Raw genomic sequence first — 20221 nt, 5'->3', positions numbered from 1 at the left:
CAATAATACTTCATGAAAGTTGAAGTGTGTACTTTTTTTGCCACTCTGCCACTAGCATCAAACTGCCCAATTAAAACCACTGTTTCTCAAACAGGTCTCATGAACACCACATCTGCCATTGGTCAAACAAACAAATTGAGCAAAACATTGAGCTAATGTTTGTTGTATCAGGCTGGATGCTCAAATGAGCAAAGAAATGTAGTCATACCCAGTGCTCGATTTGAAAGGGGACAGCATCACCTCTGTAACCCCCACCATCCCCCCACCCCCACATTTAGCTTAATAGTGCCGTACATTATGTAAAACAACCATGCAAGTTCCGTCATTACTAAAATCTAAGTTGAATGATTCGTCATTTCCTGAAACCAGCTCTAAACAGCATTGCAAATTTGTGGATAGAATTACAGTAGAGAAAGCTGCTGACTGAATGCCCCACATTATGGGAGCTATGGGAGTATGCTAGTTACATACTGCATGTAAACATGATTAAAAAATGAATGGCTTTCTGTTTCTGATCTTGAATCGATTAGTAAGCTGAAGTTATAGAGTACGTCAGAGATGACGTGTTTTTGTATGCAAAACCCGGAAGCGAGTTAGCATTTTAGGACTTCCGGTTCCATCGCCCTAAAATCTATGGGGTTTTTTTAATGGGTTTTTGCTAAATTGCCTGAAATAAGGTCTGTGGTTAACAAAGCCTCTAAATATTTTCAAGTTTTGATCTATGACATAAAACACACCAGTTATAACCCGCTTGTGATTTTTTAAACCTTTATTGTGTCTTAAAAATGGTGGTTGCTAACAAGTTGCTAAAAGGGACTACTTCCTTTGGCGGGGACTTTAGACGTCATCATGACAAACAGGACATTAGGACAGCATTTCTCATGAAAAAGTGGATAAGTATTCATACACAGCGCAGATCATAATCAGCGAGCATGTTTTTAAATAAAGTTGTTTTTTAAATAAAGTTTGAGGAAGCTTGGTGGTGGTGATGTTGATCCACGACCATGGTGTGCTGTAGTCCGTTTATAGCCTACTGTTAGCTTTTCATATCTGACAACTTTATTTAGGCTTCAAAATGTATAAATGTTGTGTTAACTTGTAAAGATTATCTTGATAGACAAAACGTGTAATTGTCATAACCCTTTGTTAAACACAGAGCTTATTTTTTGCGATTTTCCAAAAGTCTATGGGAAAAACGCATAGGCTTTCGATCGAGAGAACCTGTGCGCCACTAAATTCCGGGTTGGCCTACAAAAACATGTAATCTCTGAGGTACTCTATTACTCTACCACTTGTGTGACATCATTAACGACAGTCCTATATTGTTGAACCAACCTGGTTCAAACGATAGAGGTGTGACCTTGTTACTACAGTTTAGGGAAACAGTCACAACTATTTCTCCAACAATACATCATACTATGTTAGTTAAGCAGCAAGTTGCATCTTTGTATGGGAAACGCATAACAGGGACTGTGTGTGTGTCATTTGTACACAGGGACTGTGTGTGAGAGAGTGAGTCTAGTGCTTAGACATACAAGTAAATTATTGCATTTAATTCAAGATTTCTTTGCCACTTTTTGTTCAAATGTGTTCATTTTGTTCATTTTATAAAGCTCATATTTTGGGAAATAAAAACAAAGATTAACTGTATACATGTCATGAACTGTGGCTGTATGAGTGAGCACACAATAATAGAGTTACAATAGACAGTATTTAATAATGAATCCACACAGGGAGCATGTAGTAGGAGAACACTAGGAATAATAAACCACCACGTAAAACTCAGACAATGCCAGACAAAGGAACAGAATGAAACTCAGGGCTTATACATGGGGAACGTAATCAAGGTGAACAGAAAACAGGTATGTGGAATCTAATTAACAGCCGGGGACACTAACTAGAAACTCAGGCAAAACAGGAACAGAACACAGTGAAAATGAAACCAAAACAGACTATATAAGTTACAATACAGGTGTTGTTCATTGTTATTTAATGTTAATTAATGCATTACCTGATGTTAACAAATACAACCTTATTGTAAAATGTTACCAATACTTTTTAACATGCCTGATTAGCATGTATTTGTCTTTTTTTTTCTTTTATTGGTATTCCAGGTCAAGTAATTCCCCTGATTTTTACTTCATCATTCATCGTAATTATTTTGCTTATCACACATCATTAATATCTGATGTGGCATTGATGTATATTGCAAAGTAGTATTAGCTGAATAGTTAGAAGTATATCAAGTACATCAATATTTGATAAAGTTGCTGAATTTTAATTACCAGAAAGTTTTCACAGATTAATGGAGAAGAAAATTGATTTTAAACATCACTAGTGGTCCTTTTGAATGTTAGAAAAACCATCCTTCTAGGAACAATATTTTTTCTTTAAACAAAATGTTTGATTATACTGACTGAGTAAAAGAGTATATTATACTGACTGAGTCATTATACTGACTTTCATCTTCTTATTATTTTTCCTTTTTGTGAAATGGACCTCTCTTCTAGGATTTTTTAAGCAGGAAGGATATTTAATGCTGCTTCAAATGAGTATATCTAATCAGATTTTTTTTCTTCTTTTCTTTGTTTTTAGGGGAATGTGTACTATAATGTGTACCATAATTCAACATGCTTTCACAAGCTCTGAGCATTTCCATATTTTTCATTTTCCTGCAAAGAGAAGGTAAATTATGTAAATTACTATTACAGTGCAGTTAAACATAATATTATAAAATTATATGCTAACATGCCTCATATCATAATCATATCATAATAATAATAATAATAATAATGTTTTCATCTTACAGAGGTTCTGAACTGTTTAACATTTACCAGGACACGTTTCGCACTACCTCCATCTTGTGTTTGAAGTAAACAATAACTTTTTCTCTACTGTAGATCATTAAATAAGTACCTGTGTGATAAATTATATTAACTGTACCACTACACTAAGGAATATGTAAAGGTAATATATTCTGTTTTTAGTGTGTTAGAACGAGTGATCTTAATTATATATCAGTAATTAGAACTGTCACCAAAGAGATGTCAATACATGGAGAGACGAGAGAGCTATACCAATGACAGTTTCTTGGCTGGGGCATATCCTGAGCTGTGACATGAAAGGCAGAACACAGGGAAAGACTTGCAAAACATTATATATTTGTATGTTGATTATTTAAAATATATTATTTTGTCACACATTTCATGACTACACACTACTTCTAAATGTATTTTGTCCCCATAAATATTAGCCTACAGCAGGGGTGGCCAATGTTGGTCCTGGAGAGCTACAGTCCTGCAGACTTTTTGCTCCAACCCTAATAAAAAGTCACCTGCCTGTAGCTTTATAATCACTTTTAAGACCTTGATTAGCTTGTTCAGGTATGTTTGATTAGGGTTGGAGCAAAACTCTGCATGACTGTGGGTCTCCAGGACCGATATTAGCCATCCCTGGCCTGTAGCATCTACCAACACGGGCTAACTGAACCAGGCAAACCTTCACCCCATAGATATCACTGTAGTGATTTTGGACTAGCCTCACACGAGGGCACCACAAATGTAGCTATTCATGGTCTTAAATATTAATATTTTGTATTAAGATTAATATTAATATTGAGTCCTTCCTATATTTCGGGGCACCAGCCAAGAACTCTCACCTTGACAATAAAGAACAATCATGGAATATTGTTGACTGAATTAGAATTGTATAAACTGGAGGAAGTTTGTCATCTGACCAATCTAAAGAATTTAGTGAGATTCGGGCGAGCTTGTAGAGCCTCTGATTATCAACACAAGAATGCACAGTTTGCAATAAAAATTTATTTATTAACAAAAACATATACAAGAGTAAAATATCACACTCACTAAATACTACTAAGGAAAATGACTAAACAACTAAGGAAAATGACTAAGAAAATTGAATCAATAATCAAACAGAAACTACAAACTACTACACAAATGGACGTTAACAAAATGAATGCCAAGTAGATGAGCAACAGATTGGACAAAGCAATGAATGGGTAATTAACAGTCTATGAGGGAGTCAATTGTGGTCTTTCTGGAATAGTAAATAAGCATTTACTATGAATACAGATAACGTGTCTGATGTATCTATCTGTATACGCTGACCCTAGATAAACAGTCTCTACACAAATAGCAATCTCATATAGCATCAACCTAATGCCAAGGCCTTTGGGAAAAGGTTTGGTTAGCTTATATTTACGTTTCACTTGGTCGGGTAATCAGTCCGGCGATGGGAAACGTCTTCCACTGGTATCCTTCCGTTTGCAGTGGGAGAGACTGGGTTGCTTTCCAACAGTCCCTGAGGTCTTTGTGTAATCCAAAGAACTGTAGGTCAAATGGTGGTCGGTCCGCAGGATCTTCTGTAGGTTGGAGGTACTTGAGTTATGCAGGTCAGTAGCCAAAGTCCTCTGCAGAAGCAGTTGAGCTGCTTGAAGGTCCGTCCGGTGAAAGGTTTACTCGCAAGAGTATAACCTTGGTCGTGCTGTTGTTCTTCCCTCGTCAGGTCAGAAACTCAGAAGTGTTTGTTTACTTGGAAAAGCCTTTATTCTTTCCCATTGGGGAGGAGATTACTAATCCCCGCCTTTCCTGCTGTGGTGATGTCATTGGGACGTAGCATTCCAGGTGTCCGCCCATCACATCCCACATTTCCATAATGGAACTTGTTGCATTGTCCCAAAATAGAAAGATCCAGCACCACTAAACTGGCCATTGACCTGCCGATAGCCTGGGCCATGGCTTTCGTGGTGTGCAGGGCCAAGCCCGTCGTGCTGCACAGCTCTCTGAAAGCGGTCGGGTCCAGACTCGTCCATGGAGCGGAGGAGCTTGGCCTGGAAGACCTGCAACACGGCCATGGAGTGAAGTGCAGTGGCTGCCTGGCCGGCGGAGATGTATGCACGTCTGGCGAGAGCCGAGGTCATCCTGCACGGCTTAGAAGGGTGGGTGACTTTCACCTTCCACCCGATGGTGGTGGGTGGGCAGAGGTGCGCTGTTTTTTCCTCACAAGCTCCTGGGAGGAAGAAAACAGGAGGGGGCGAGGGGTGGAGCCAGTTTCTGAAAACAAAGCGATCCACGAGCGCAGAGAGGCGAGACTCATGCTCTCACATTGAGAGCAGTTCATCTCAGTAAGTGCAGTTTCTGCGTGGGATTTCCCCAGACATGAAACGCACTCACTGTGCCTGTCATCAGCGTGCAGGGGTGCCCTGCAGGAGCCGCATGAGTGGCACAACATTTGAAACAACGCCGCAGGAAATTTGCTAAGAAATATGCTCTTTTAAACTCGCCAAACGACGGCAGGGGAAGCACTGACACAGGCTCTCTCAGGCGCTAAAAGCGGCTCGTGAGCGACGCACTGATCAGTGCAGCTTGAGAGCGGCATGCTGATCAGGCAGCTGGGGAGCGATGCGCTGACCAGGTGGCAGAAACCGGCGAGCTGATCCGGCCACAGAGGCGGCGCGATGATCAGCTTGCAGGGAGAGCGGCGATCAATCTGGCAAGAGCGGGAAGGCGCTGTGTCAGCTTGATCCACTGCTTGAGAACGATGAGTAGGCTTCAAGTCTCGAAGTTCCAGCGAAGAGAAGTGAGCGCCGTCGCTGAAGGAGAATGAATCAGAGATCCTATGCCCGCTTATATAGCCAGATGCCCCGCCCATTTCGGCGGGCTGCTTCGCCATAGGCTCGCTCAGCTCCGCAATGCAGTCATTGGTTCGTTTTATTACAGACACACGAACCAATCGATGTGCAGTTTCACTGCAGTGATTGAATAAGGCTTCAGTAATCGGAGAAAAGGAGTTTTCCCCACCGTGTCTAGCAGACGCAGTACGAGTGAAATATTGAAAGGGAACTGTAACGACTTTTCCTAAACACTGAGAGGAAAAGCTTATGTGGGCGTAATATATCAAATAAGAAAAGCATGCCTATATTTCATGTAGTTCAATATCTACACTCACTTTATAGGACTAAATGCACATGACAAATCTACCAGCCTGTCACAAAACAAATTCTTCAAATAAAGAAAGATTGTCTTTCTTTTTTTTTTGAATAGGAAAAGTTTATGCGGCTGTAATATATAACTTCTCATATTTTTCTACAAAGGAATCACAGCAGTAACAAAAGAGTATGGCAGAGCTATGCAGCGTCTCATTCCTTACTCAGGAAACCAGGGTAGCATACGTAATCAAGACATTCACTTTCATGGGTTCACTCTACGCTGCATTAGTAGCTGCTGCTATGGAAGCACTAACACTATGCCATACTACAAAGTGACAGCAAAGTGACAGTTTATCAGCCCGTGAAAATATGCACACACTAATAGAAGAATATAAACCTGACACCTGTTCAAACAGATAGAATCTGGGAAGCCAAGTCTACGTCCAGATTATAAAATCTGACAGATCTGACACCACACAAATGTCTTGCAAAGACACACCCTTTGATAACGCCTGAGAAGGAGCAACACTTCTAGTATAGTGAGCTTGAATGCCAAGAGGTGAAATTAACCCACAAAACTGGGTTAATAACCTGTTAAAACTGTGTCCCAACCTACTAATGAGGGGTCTGTCATCATTGGCTATGTTTACATGCACCAATTTTCGTCAATCCGAATGAATTGAATCCGATTGCAGATCTGTTTACATGTACTCTAAACAATGTAATCTGGTTCAAATATCCATTTATATGCGTTTTATATACATTCCGATTAAAACTTCTGCGCACGTGCTCTGCGTGTGACGTCATATCAATCACACTTGCGGAGACAACCATGACCGTGACACCAACAAAGCTCATCATTATTTTTGCTCTGTTGGCATTCGATTTTACAACTAAAGACATGAACGTGAACGCGCGCACTGTGTAATGCGTGTCAACATTGGACTGTGCATGTGCCCCAGAGACTTCTGAATACGATTGAGAAAGTAGTCAGATTCAAGCGTTTACATGGTCATTTTTTGCTGTTGGATCAGATTAGAAAAGGAATAAACCACCACTTCCCATCCGATCGAAATTTCATTCAGATCGAGCTCAACCGGATCGATTAGGGTGTTTACATAAACGTTTTCAATCCAATTGAGCCGTCAATCCGATTAAAAATGGATTATTTGGGTGCATGTAAACGTAGCCACTGTCTTCAAGTGACAGACGCAAAACACCCTGAGTGAAAAACTTGGGTTGAATCAACAGTACCCAAAAGCATCTGTGTGTAACCCTTATTACATAGTGAGATGCTAACAGTCCAAATTCTCTGACTACTGACCCACCACTGAAACATTCTCAAATGAAGTAAACCCAATGGCACCACCGCTGAAGTAGCTGTCATTAGAACCCAAAGTTTGTAAAACAGACCTACAGAAATGTCTTGCCTTGTCCTGCACTGATTCAGACAGAGACGAAATGACTAGATACAAGCAGTAGACAGTTGTGCTTGCACAGTGCATGAGTTCAGTTCCACCACCAGAAGTACAGTCTGTTGCCTCGGCAACAAAACACTTTTCTGAAGGTTTATTCTCAAACTGCACTTTCTTTGAGTTAATGTTCAGCAGACGGAGCTCCAGGATCGAGCGCAGACTGCTGTACTTTGGCACTGAAATATACCAGCTGTGCAAATTGAATTTGCAAATTCCACTGGAGAAATATTCTGCAGGTGATCTGTAGAAAGCGAGAGAAAAAGAAAAACTATCGGCTCAGAAGGCCTACTATGGCACAAGTTACACAATATTTTAAATTTTGAATCATTTCATGATGGTTATGGGAGGAATGTGTCACAACATCACACTTTGCTGCATATGGGGCTCCACCTCACAACCTACAGGACTTGAAGGATCTGCTGCCAGATACTATATTTTCAAATCTGTTAAAGGATTATTAGGCTGCATAAATTAGGTCAGCCGGAACCGGGAACACTTCCTATAACACCTGATGTACTCGTTACATCAGAAGAAGAATGGCACCTACGCTAATATTAGTCTTTCTGGTTATCCCGAGGTTCACCGTAGTCAACCGGATCCGGGCCGTATCCAGGTGAGACCAAGGACCTGCGCCTTGACATGACCACAACGCAGCCCTGAAGTATCAGCAGAGATTGAGTCAACTAGATCATCCACTGTGAGGGCCTCATCGACACGACAGCCACGACACAGTTCCTCAACAACCGTCCTTACCGCCGTGATGAATACGATCCTCAATTGGATGGAACTGGAATAAATACTTTGAATGTTGCGATCCTGTCGGACTTATGATAGCTACCTGAATCGTAACAAAGCACTGTTGACCAGAGGAGAACTGGCCCCCCGACTAAGCCTGGTTTCTCCCAAGGTTTTTTTCTCCATTTAAACACCTATTTGCCACTTGTCTGCCAACTGATGTCACCTGATGGAGTTTGGGTTCCTTGCCGCTGTCGCCTTTGGCTTGCTTAGTTGGGGACACTTGACATTTGACTTGACATTTGATATTCAACAGTGCTTTGACCTGCCTGCATTGACACTATTCTTTTAAGAGCTGCTGTGCAGCCAAATAATGTACCAGTTATCAATGTAAAGCTGCTTTGACACAATCTACAGTGTAAAAAGCGCTATATAAATAAAGGTGACTTGACTTGACTTGACTACTACAGGACACCCTTCGGGGTCTTGTAGAGTCCATGTCTCGGCAGGTTGGTGATGTTTTGGCAGCACACGGAGGACCAACAGCATATTAGGCAGGTAGACAAAAATGTTTTGGCTCATCTGTGTGTTTCCCACTCAGCTAGTTAGCTTTCAGTTTGGGTGTACTGATGTTAGCTGTGGATGCTGCAATTAGAATTATATTGTGGGTCAGACTGTTCTTGTTTTCATTATAGTGAGTGCGCGCTCTCACATTTTCAAAAAATTCGTTCTCACTCTCAAGCCATTTGTTATTGTGCATGTCCAAGAGAAGTGCGTGTCACTATACAGACGCAGAAAACACCCTATAGTGCAGGGGATGGCAAATAAGTTTGGCATCGGGCCAAAAAACGTTTTCGCCACTAGATGACGGGCCAGAACATAGTCAAAGGATAATTTACAAAATCATTTGATTAAAAAAAAAAATGCAACTAGAATTGCCTGTGACAGACTGTTACAGTGTCTTTTGTAACTGGTAGTGAGCTGTTACTTTGTGTTAAATCCTGTAGTAGGACAGTCATTAACAAAAAGCCACATTTGTGTGGCAGTGTCCGGGTTTTACACTGGATAAATTAATAAAGCAGAGTAGTGACACATAACCTGGCAAGTATCTTCTTTTACCAACTTGCAACACAGACCGCCTTGCTAAAAATAAACATGTGGGAGATGTGGAATGAATAAAAAAATAAATAAATAAATAAAAGAGGACTTGAATAAGCCCATTAATGGCATGTTTGAGTCATGCTCTTAACGAATGTTTTATTTCCATATTGTGAATAATAAATGAGTATCATTTTAATTTGCTTGTTACACAATGGAGCCTAAATTATTGTAATAATTATTTGACGTAGCCTACTTTTACACTCAGAATTATTCCTTGGCATCCTCACGTACTAAACTGCATTTTTTAATGGAGGTACACTATTGCGTCGTGTGCAGAGTGGTGATGTTATCATTTAAGTTAGCTGGTGAGAGAAAATTACACTATCTAAGAGTCTAAAGAGGAAAGTTGTCAGCGAAAATAGGGCATACAAAGAAGAATGGAAAGACAACTATGTGTTCATCCTACCTGGTTTTGTGAATGCAAAGCCGGTGTGTTTTATCTGCAATGAAGCTGTCGCTGTTTGCAAAGAATATTACATTAGGGGCCGTTCACATGTCGCGTCTAAAACGCGTGGAAAGCGTGGCCGTGCCTCTTTCCTTTCCAAAGCGCTTGCGCTTCCGTGGCGTCTGTTGTTGCTATGCAACATTGAACTGCGCTCTCCAAACAGATCCATTTTGGGCCAGACATTATTGCTGGCGGGCCAGTTTTGGCCCGCGGGCTGCCTATTGCCGACCACTGCTGTAGTGTATGTTTGCCAACATAGCCGATAACCCCTCTGTTTTCAATGGGAACCTACTGCATCAATACACTGACACACAAGGCATTGATATTGTTATGATTTATTTATAAATGAATAAAAAAATGAAAAAACATAAAAAATTACAAGTAAAGGATTAAACAAGTATTAGAAATGACCCTTAATGTCTTGTGAAGCCATATGATATCAGGAACAGAGTAAACACAGCCACATAATTCAAAACATAAATCTGAACTTTAGCATATCATAGCATATCATTTATCATAACAGGTTTTAAAGGGATAGTTCACCCTAAAATGAAAATTTGATGTTTATCTGCTTACCCCCAGGGCATCCAAGATGTAGGTGACTTTTTTTCTTCAGTAGAACACAAATGACTCCAACCGTTGCAGTCTGTCAGTCGTATAATGCATGTCAATGGGAACACAATCTATAATAGTCAAAAAACATGCACAGACAAATCCAAATTAAACCCTGCGGCTCGTGACGACATATTGATGTCCTAAGACACGAAATGATCGGTTTGTGTGAGAAACCGAACAGTATCTATATCATTTTTTTTTTTTTACCTCTAATACACCACTATGTCCAACTGCCTTGCGCACGGCATCCGTTTATAAACATTTATAAACACAAATGCTTTCCGCTTTCCGTATTCTTCAAAAAGTTTACGCTGTATGTCCTATGCCTTCCCTATTCAACTTACGGAACGGACGCGGCACCAGTTCCGTTTTTTCTGTAAGTAGAAAAGGGAAGGGTAGGACATATTGCGTAAGCTTTTTGAAGAATACGGAAAGCGGAGCACGTGCAAGGCGATCATTTGTGTTTATAAAGCATATACATTTGTATATGACCAATCATTTCGCTAGATAAGACCCTTATTCCTCATCTGGTATCGTTTAAAGCCCTTTGAAGCTGCACTGAAACTGTAATTTTGACCTTCAACCATTTGGAGAGACCATTGAAGTCCACTATAAGGAGAATAATCCTGGAATGTTTTCATCAAAACCCTTAATTTATTTTTGACCGAAGAAAGAATCATTTGTGTTTATAAATGTTTATAAACGGATGCCGTGCGCAAGGCAGTTGGACATAGTGGTGTATTAGAGGTAAAAAAAAAAAAATGATATAAATACTGTTCGGTTTCTCACACAAACCGATCATTTCGTGTCTTAGGACATCAATATGTCGTCACGAGCCGCAGGGTTTAATTTGGATTTGTCTGTGCATGTTTTTTGACTATTATAGATTGTGTTCCCATTGACATGCATTATACGACTGACAGACTGCAACGGTTGGAGTCATTTGTGTTCTACTGAAGAAAAAAAGTCACCTACATCTTGGATGCCCTGGGGATAAGCAGATAAACATCACATTTTCATTTTTGGGTGAATTATCCCTTTAAGACACATGAGATCCAATGGCATTTCACATTAAAGCTGTCATAACATGGTGGCAATTTTTTTAATTTGTGAAGGATTTGCATGTTATAATGGAGATGATGATCAAAACTAAATTCTCATACAAAACTATTGTTTGGCCTTGAAACATTTGTAATTTTTGTAGTTTATTGAATAAATGATTGTGACTATTTTTTTTCTGACTGTTACATTCTTTTATACTGTTAAGAAATGGTTAGATCTAGAGCTGGGGTCAGGTTAGGTGCTCAAAAAAAAAAAAAAAAACGGCATAATAGTGTAATGTAACTAATTTTTTTGTGGCTATTCAAATTGAAAATCATACCCAAATATATAACATATATTGATGGCAAAGGTTTCACATTGAAAGCAATGGGCTATAATGCAATAAAAGCGCTAAAGGGTGCTTTTGGCGTCTTTACAGTGGAGTGCAAAGTACTAGGACATGTGCAGTAACGTCTTGGGTGCCAACGGATTACAGAAACTGATATGAAATTCTATGTACCTTCATTATGATGTATAACAAACAACATTTATTTATTTTACTTTATTGTGAAAGTTTTTTATGTGATATTTTTTCCTTTGAAGAGACATTGTTTCAAGTTCAGAATTTCAAGTGACATCAAAGTAGGTAAATAATGTTGGAGTAAATTATGCCTTTAAAACACAATCTGCAGAAGGTAGACTCGACTGGACTGACCAAATTTAGACGTGAATGGGTGATTTCTGCAACTGCAACTTTTGGAAGTTGCAATCAACTTGGTTGGGCACCTGCTTCTGATCATTGGCATCAATAGACAACCTCCTTTTTTATGTAGATTTACATTGAGTAAGCAGCACACATTTATAATGCCACAATGTCTTGTTTCTGCCCAGTACGCAATTTTCTTGACCAGTAGTTTCCATTAGGTTTGGTAATGAGCTGCAGTAATCATTTAAAATTTAGATGTAATTTGTTTTGGTCTGTGGGCTACTTTAGAGCCCTGAAATCTAACACTGGTGACTCAATTATGTTGCAGGGCAAATGGGGATTGAAAAAAAAAGGCACAGATAGAGTAACCTTTATTCTGAACAGTAATGCAGCCATAAAACTGAGCATCCTGGGAACTGTGCCAGTACATATGACCACTTAGTGGTCGCACTTTTGATCCATTTCTGGACAGCCATTTTCGACGGTGGCTTGTATTATCTCATCATAATAACTAGCAGCAGGTCCATAAAACAAATTACAGACATCCTGTCTGAATATCTGTTTTTCAGCTGGTAAAAACATTCATACCACCCAGATCAAAGCTGTCTGCCAAAAGACAATTGGTCTCATTCACTAAGCATTGGTACGCACAAATTTGCTTGAAATCTGCGTACAAACATGTTCATGAGCAAATCATGATTGACCAAAAAACATTTGTACTAAAATTTATTCTTAATTTATGAAAAATTGTATGAACAACTGAAACCACACATATGCAAAAAGCTTTTTCTCTGTGCAAGTTATACTTTATCTTAACACGATTATATTATATTATATTATATTATATTATATTTTAAAATTAATAAATAATACAATTTCATTTAATCTTAAATATATTGCATCATATGCAATGAAAGAGTAAGAAAAGCTTCAAGCTGCAAGACTTCTCTGAATAACGCAGATTTACGCGTATGTACAGCTGGCTAATGAGAGGTCTGTAATCTGGGTCTGTATAAAAGGTGTTTATTGTGTTTGAACTGGTTTTGAGAATGGCACACTTGGCATTGCTCGAGGATCTGGTGAAAGCATGTCGGCATATGTTTGACGAGAGTGACGAAAAGCTGTAAAGGAAAGGTTGTGTAGAAAACCCTTTTTATGAGGATGGATTGGGCGTGTTTTATGCAAATGACTATCCTTGTGCATGCGGCTGCTCATTGAGAATACTCCAAATTCACTAACATTAGAATGAGATTAAGAACAAATTCATGTGCGAATGCGCATGTTGTGAACCAGGCAGAGATTTTTAGTGAGAAGTTCTCCCGTGCGTACAAATACAAAATAATCCACACAATTATAGTGAATAAGATTCAATGTATAAAAATGTAAATTTTACTGTTTATATATTTTAAAATTGAAAGCCAGATGGCGCTCTTGCGCAGAAACTCCAAATATGCCCTGCCGCAGAAGAAAACGCGTCATATCACTATAGCTGAATAACAGAAGATTGAAACGCTTTGATTGATTAAACATGACTAATAAACACACAACTGCCTTATTCTGTGTAAGAAGCCACATCATCTCACAGAAGGATGCTCAACTGTCGTTAAGTGAGTTTGGAGTAAAAACAGGTTATTAAATGTTGTCTTTTGTTGGACAAGATGTTAATAGATGCTTCTCATGTCTGGAAAGATGTTTGACGCGTGTTGCTTTTTCAAATGTACATTATAAGCGACTCAAACTCAAAGTGCTTTCGGATGGATTAGCATTTGGAGACATGTACTTCACTGACAAGCTGCGCATAAAAAAAAAAAAAAAAAAAAAAAAAAATCGCAGCCTTTGCGATTTCATAATCGCACACAGAGAATTGTGTTTAAGCAATAATCGCATTTAAGTTCAATGTTATTTTTCGTATCGTGCGTTAAATCGTGCAGCCCTATTATTCACTAATGAATGTTGTTACAGCTCCCTAAAGGAAATCTGTGAGCTGAACTGTCCAACAGAAGAAATACTCAGCAAAAATGATTAGCTTAGGTAGCTTAGATAAACAATTTAAATTAAGAAATAGACTTGTGTTGGCTTATGTCCACACTTGTCTGTGTCCTGATTTCAGCTTTGCTCTGGTTGGCTGTAGCCATTTGTAAGTAGAGAGCCTTCCCTGAACCCTCCTTTCTGCAGGGGTGCTGGCCTGGCCTCAGCAGATAAGCCCTTTTCCCACTTCAGGGAGATATAGAGGTCTTTGTGGGATCGGGATAAGGGATCCATTTGATTTAAACATAAAATGAAAATGATGTTTTGTACATATAGAGAAGGCCCAGCCCAGCTCTGCATCATGTTGATGGGTAATATTTAGAGATGCAAGATCGTTCCTGCTCTGTTTTAAAATGTGGGCGACATTTCCTGTTTTACAAACCAGACTTAAAACCTTGTATATTTGTTTTTTATGACCCTTTTAATGACCTCTAAGTTTGATCAAATGATCAAAATATGAGGGAAATATTATATATATATATATATATTTTTTTTATATTCTAAACCCTAATGAGTCGGCGTTCTGACGTAGAACACGGAAGCGCTGCACAGCGTTTACTACATCAACTGCGTAGGAGACTGACATGGAAGAGAAGAGATTGTTGAATAAAGTCTTTTTTTTTTTTTTTTTGTGCACAAAAAAGTATTCTCATTGCTTCATAAAATTAAGGTTGAACCACTGTAGTCACGTGGACTATTTTAACGATGTCTTTAGTACCTTTCTGGACCTTGACAGTGGTAATAAAATTGCTGTCTATAGAGAAGTCAGACAGCTCTCGGATTTCATCAAAAATATCTTAATTTGTGTTCCGAAGATCAATGAAGGACTTACAGGTTTGGGACGACATGAGGGTGAGTAATTAATGACAGAATTTTCATTTTTGGGTGAACTAAGGAGCAAAAGTTGTAGTTAGTAGTTAATAGTGAGAATTGGACGCTAATCTAAAGTGTGAGAAATAAAATAATGGGGGGCACGCTGTAAATATTTTGTGACTGTTTCCTTCAATCAATTAAGGGATCTCATCTCAATCTCATCTTGTTATTATAAGCTTATCACAGCATCTTAGGAAATAGTCAGGGAAACACCATGAACACCAGGCACACAAAGACATACACACAGGCCAGCCTGTTCTAATTATTTATAAGAAGATATCCATAAGTAACATTTACAGGTACAAAAACATTTTTTGTACATTTGGGTAGATGCTGAAACGTATGTACTGGATGTACTGATAGCATCTATAGAGAATACAGCTACAGAAAGGTAAAATATTTATGAATTTCATAAATATATATCATAAATATATCTATATCTTGTTACATTTTTACCATTTTGTCAATATATTTTAGTTCCTTTGACTCAATCCAGAAAACTAAACATTGTTTTTCAACAATATAAAAAATGAAACAGGCCGAAAAAATGTCCAGTGACAATAATTTTAGTTACAACATACCATTACATAGGTAGTCCCTGCCCAATGTGCCTGTCCCAATTCCCACACTTGCAGTCTTGGCCACTTGAGAGCGAATGTATGCAACTGAAAGTAAGTACACATGTCCCAGGTCTGAAAATGGCAAAGATCAGTGCCCATAATGCACATTAAATCCCTACGCACATTAAATCCATTTTGGAGAGATATTTGAGGCTAAGCAAAGACCACAAGATCCAGACCAGTCCTCTGCACAGACTTATGACCAGCTTCATCTCTATATTGGCATGATGAATCCGATCTTCAAGCAAAAGGAACTGGATGAAATATCTGAATGCTACCGATCCACAATCTGATTTCTGACTTGTGATGCTGAATCATAATCATCGCGTTCATAAAAAAAGTGTTTGTTCGTTGGCCAGAGGAGAACTGGCCCTCCGACTGAGCCTGGTTTCTCCCAAGGTTTTTTTTTCTCCATTCTGTCACCTGATGGAGTTTGGGTTCCTTGCCACTGTTGCCTCAGGCTTGTTTAGTTTAATATTTAATATTCAACAATATTATTGATTTGACTGCACTGACACTACTGGATGAGAACTGAATTGAGCTGGACAATGACATCACTGCAGAACTGCTTTATAGATTAAATGAACCAATTTAATAATTGATAATCTTTCAAACGGAACTGAATCAACACTGAACTGACTTCAGCTGAACAATGACACTTTTTTTTAGAGCTGCGTTTCAGCAGAATTGAACTCTGTTTGCATCATTAAATCATTTTCCTGTTATCACTGTAAAGCTGCTTTGAAACAATCTGTTTAGTATAAAGTGCTATATAAATAAAGGTGACTTGACTTGACTTGACTAAAGGTGATGACAGGGCAACTTTTTGAGCAATGTTGTTGGACAATGTTGCCGAAAGATGTTGCTTGGGCACTTTCCCATTGAGAATGGGCAACAAATTTCTATCTGGATATCCAGAGAGAAATTTGTTGCCCATTAACAATGGGAAAGTGCCCACAACAACATCGCTCGGCAAACATTGCTCAAAAAGTTGCCCCGTGTATCATCACCTTAAGCGTAACCCATGATTCATCATGTTCGGACACTCACCCCGAAATTGTTAGATGTCATGGAAAACTTTCCAGTTAAATTAATTAGATATTAGATAATACATAAAGACTGGGTTCAGTTCCTCACAAAACACATCATACAGGTTCTGATGGGACCAGTGAATATTTTGGCAGGGCATGCAAAAATCTGAACTACTGGGCCAGCATATAAAATTACTTACGGTTTCCTTTGTCTGAGCATAGTCTTTTCACACAGCATCTGCTCTGCACTAATTTGTGTCAGGAATCATCACAGCGATTGAAGTCAAGCATTTTTATGAAGAAATCTACATTACTCCAGAAAAGATATTCAAATTTGATTCTTTTGCCATGTGTGGCTGGCAGAGTCAGACAGTATAGTGTCTACAGCTGTGTTCATTGAAGCAGGCTCACAATAAGGTAATGACGGCAGCATAGCAATCCAGAGTTAATGTCAATCTGAATTACGCTCCGTTTGACCTGTGGGCTGCCTAGTGAATCTGCGGGTAGTTTTCAATGCACTTCTGAGAACTGCTGTTTATTATAGTGATGCTCAAACTAAAGAGGTAATTACAATTCATTTAGAAACCTCAAAGGAATTACTGCTATACATGGATCTTTCTTCAACTACAGGCACTTTTATGTCCTATTAGGTTGATCATTATTTAAATGGATTACCCTTGTCCCAGGCTTTCAATCCTAACCTATGAAAATCCACCAAAAATTAATTAAATCTATAATGACCTAAAGAATAGAGTGAAATTGACATTTCAGTATTGGCACTTCAATCTTCATTTCATTCATTATTTGCACACTTAATTATTGTGTGCAAATAATTCACATCAGTTGCTTCGGAATGTTTTAAATTTATCTCACCTCAAAGCAGGACTGCGTTCCTGTAGCTCAAACAGTAGAGCATTGTGCTAGCAACAACAAGGTCAATGGTTTGATTCCCAGGTAATGCACAAACTAAAATGTATATTATTTGAATGCAAGAAATAAAGTAAAATGTATACCTTCAATGTAAGTTGCTTTAGATAAAGGCATCTGTCAAATGCTTAATGTAAATGTGACATTTCATGTGTGATATTATAGTTGTTTCATTGTCAGTAATAGTGGTCTGTTGGCCACAGCAAATATTGGCGCCTTTTCTCATCTTTTTACCGTTCAAGTGCCGTTTTTTTTTTTCCTTTTAGATTATACAATTATCTCCAAATGATATCTGTTACTCTACCAAACATCTCATGAACCTCACACAGAGATAACGTGATTAGCCATTAAGAGACTAGACGTACTAGTTGCCTCAGCCAATATCAAGACATTAACAACACTATATGACATCCCCTGCTGAGAAACTCCTCTCTTCACCACATACAACTCCATTAATGCAAACCATGGAGATAGAAGAAAAAAGGAAAACTGTGTTTCCAGGATGACTATCCACTGACTTAATGAGATTTTTATAATCGCACTATATTAATGTCCTCAGCTTACACTGGAAACCCCCAAACCTCCTTTCCTGACCTACAACAGTTATAAACTAAAATGCAGTTTGTTCCTGTGGTTTAATTGAAATCTTCAGGGTAGCTTTGGTCATCTGCCAAATCTACTCATTTATGATGACGGAACCTTGTTCAGGAAATGGCTTGTTTTCTACAAAACCAACCAAATAATGAAGCAGATGTCAACAGCCATAAAGCCCCAAGGCATATGCATACAAGAGCCTATTTGATGGAAAGCACATCACCCTTGCTCAGGCACACGTGACCAGTATCTTGACCTTTACTTAGAAGGTTTCCTAGTTACCACTTTGACGCTCAGAAACAGAGTGAAGTCTCCTCTCAACGCTAAGGGAAGAGAGGGGAAAAGCAGAGCACAAGGACTAAACATCAAAACAGGGTAGTTATTTTCTGCACAGAGAGAGTAAACCATACATTTTATACTTGTATGAGATTAGTGTGTCAGTGTTAGTGAGGCTGGACACTGCTTTAGGTCAAAGCAAGAGCACTCTTTTATGTACCACATCTTCGATAGGTCTTGTCTTTCTGCCTGTGATTTTAGTGCTCGACATATAACTAAGTAAATATTGATTTTTCCATCCAGACTGTTGTCTGTAAAATCTACTTATTAAGACTGGGGCAGACTCTCAATAAGATCTGTCTGTAAAACCGTCATGGTATTGAACATGTGGAGGAGGCTTGTCATATTAGCTGCCTTGAATTAAAATAGGATGAAATGTGTTTGTTCCTGATTAAAGCAATTTATAAATTGCAAATAAGTGGATTGAGTGATGTATAAAAGTACTAATGATGCAAGGTAGAGACCATCATTTTAGGTCTTTAAGAATAATACACATCCCTTCTACATAATCAGGTTTTTCTGATTGGATTATTCCTAATTTAGCCCAGTAGTCCCCCTCAGTATCAAACTAAAGTAAAAAAGACAATCAGAGACTGGGAACCCATTTAATGAAAAAATGGATATTACATTTAATGAATAAATGCAAGTGATTACATTTACAATTGGATGGAATATTGTGTGCCATTTATATAATCTAAATCTACAATACAATTGTTATTTTATACATATACTGTAATACATATAATACATTATCTGCGAGGCTTTTTGAGAAGTTATCAATTTTATTTATTGATTTACTGAGAAATTTATTGAGAACATATACAGCAGACTCTTAAAATAATAATTGTAGACTGTGGCAGAGTATCAAGCCTTACTGTGATGGAGGATAATCCGTAACTCTTTTCTTTTCCCTGCAGCCAGCACGACTCAGATGACGCAAAAGCTTCTCTGCATTTAAAGCAGCAGTTCAGCTCTGGGGTACACTAGAGACTCTTTGTTGGTTGGTGAATCAAGGACTGTGAAAAGTTTAACTCTTGGACCCTGATCAAACTTGGTATTAACATTCGCCTCGGCTCATCCGAAGTGTTCAGTGCCAAATAAAGCTGTAAACGTGGTCTTGTGATCTCTTAAAACACAGAGGAAGTCAGAAACATGTGATCAAATTGCATTTATAGTGTAAACGATAATCTGTCTTCATGCACCCGAACAACAGTGAAAGAATGCCTACTCACTTGACAATCAAATTTTGGGTTAAAACAGACATTTTACACTGCCAGTATGTGTAATTTTAACACAATTTTAACAGGTGATTTTTTTTTTACAAAGGAAAAATGATTATCGATATGGGATGGATGGATTAACATATTAAAACCTTCACCATGGTGTTTATGATAAAGTGAGTGTATGGTGTTAAGCTCTATTCGGACAGTAATGCCCAGTTTCACAGACAAGGCTTAAAGGGTTTTTAATTCACCCAAAAATGAAATTTCTATCATTAAGTGCTCACCCTCATGTCGTTTCACACCCGTAAGACCTTCGTTCATCTTCGGAACACAAATTAAGATATTTTGATGAAATCTGAGAGGTTTTTTTATCCTCCATTGAAAGCAACAAAGTTACCACATTCAAGGTCCAGAAAAGTAGTAAAAACATTATTAAAATAGTCAACGCGACTACAGCGGTT

At 38.5% G+C, this 20221-nt stretch overlaps 1 protein-coding gene across 5 annotated transcripts in view; it reads right to left on the bottom strand.

Annotated features, from left to right (window-relative positions):
• The window catches only part of adcy2a (adenylate cyclase 2a), a 121249-nt gene that overhangs the window by 77757 nt on the left and 23271 nt on the right, over nucleotides 1-20221 (bottom strand). The window lies entirely within an intron of this gene.

The sequence above is a fragment of the Ctenopharyngodon idella genome, chromosome 16 (genome assembly GCF_019924925.1).
Source record: "Ctenopharyngodon idella isolate HZGC_01 chromosome 16, HZGC01, whole genome shotgun sequence".
Classification (NCBI taxonomy): Eukaryota; Metazoa; Chordata; class Actinopteri; order Cypriniformes; family Xenocyprididae; genus Ctenopharyngodon; species Ctenopharyngodon idella.
Note: the sequence above shows the minus strand (reverse complement) of the source record. Positions and strands in the feature narration are given on the sequence as shown.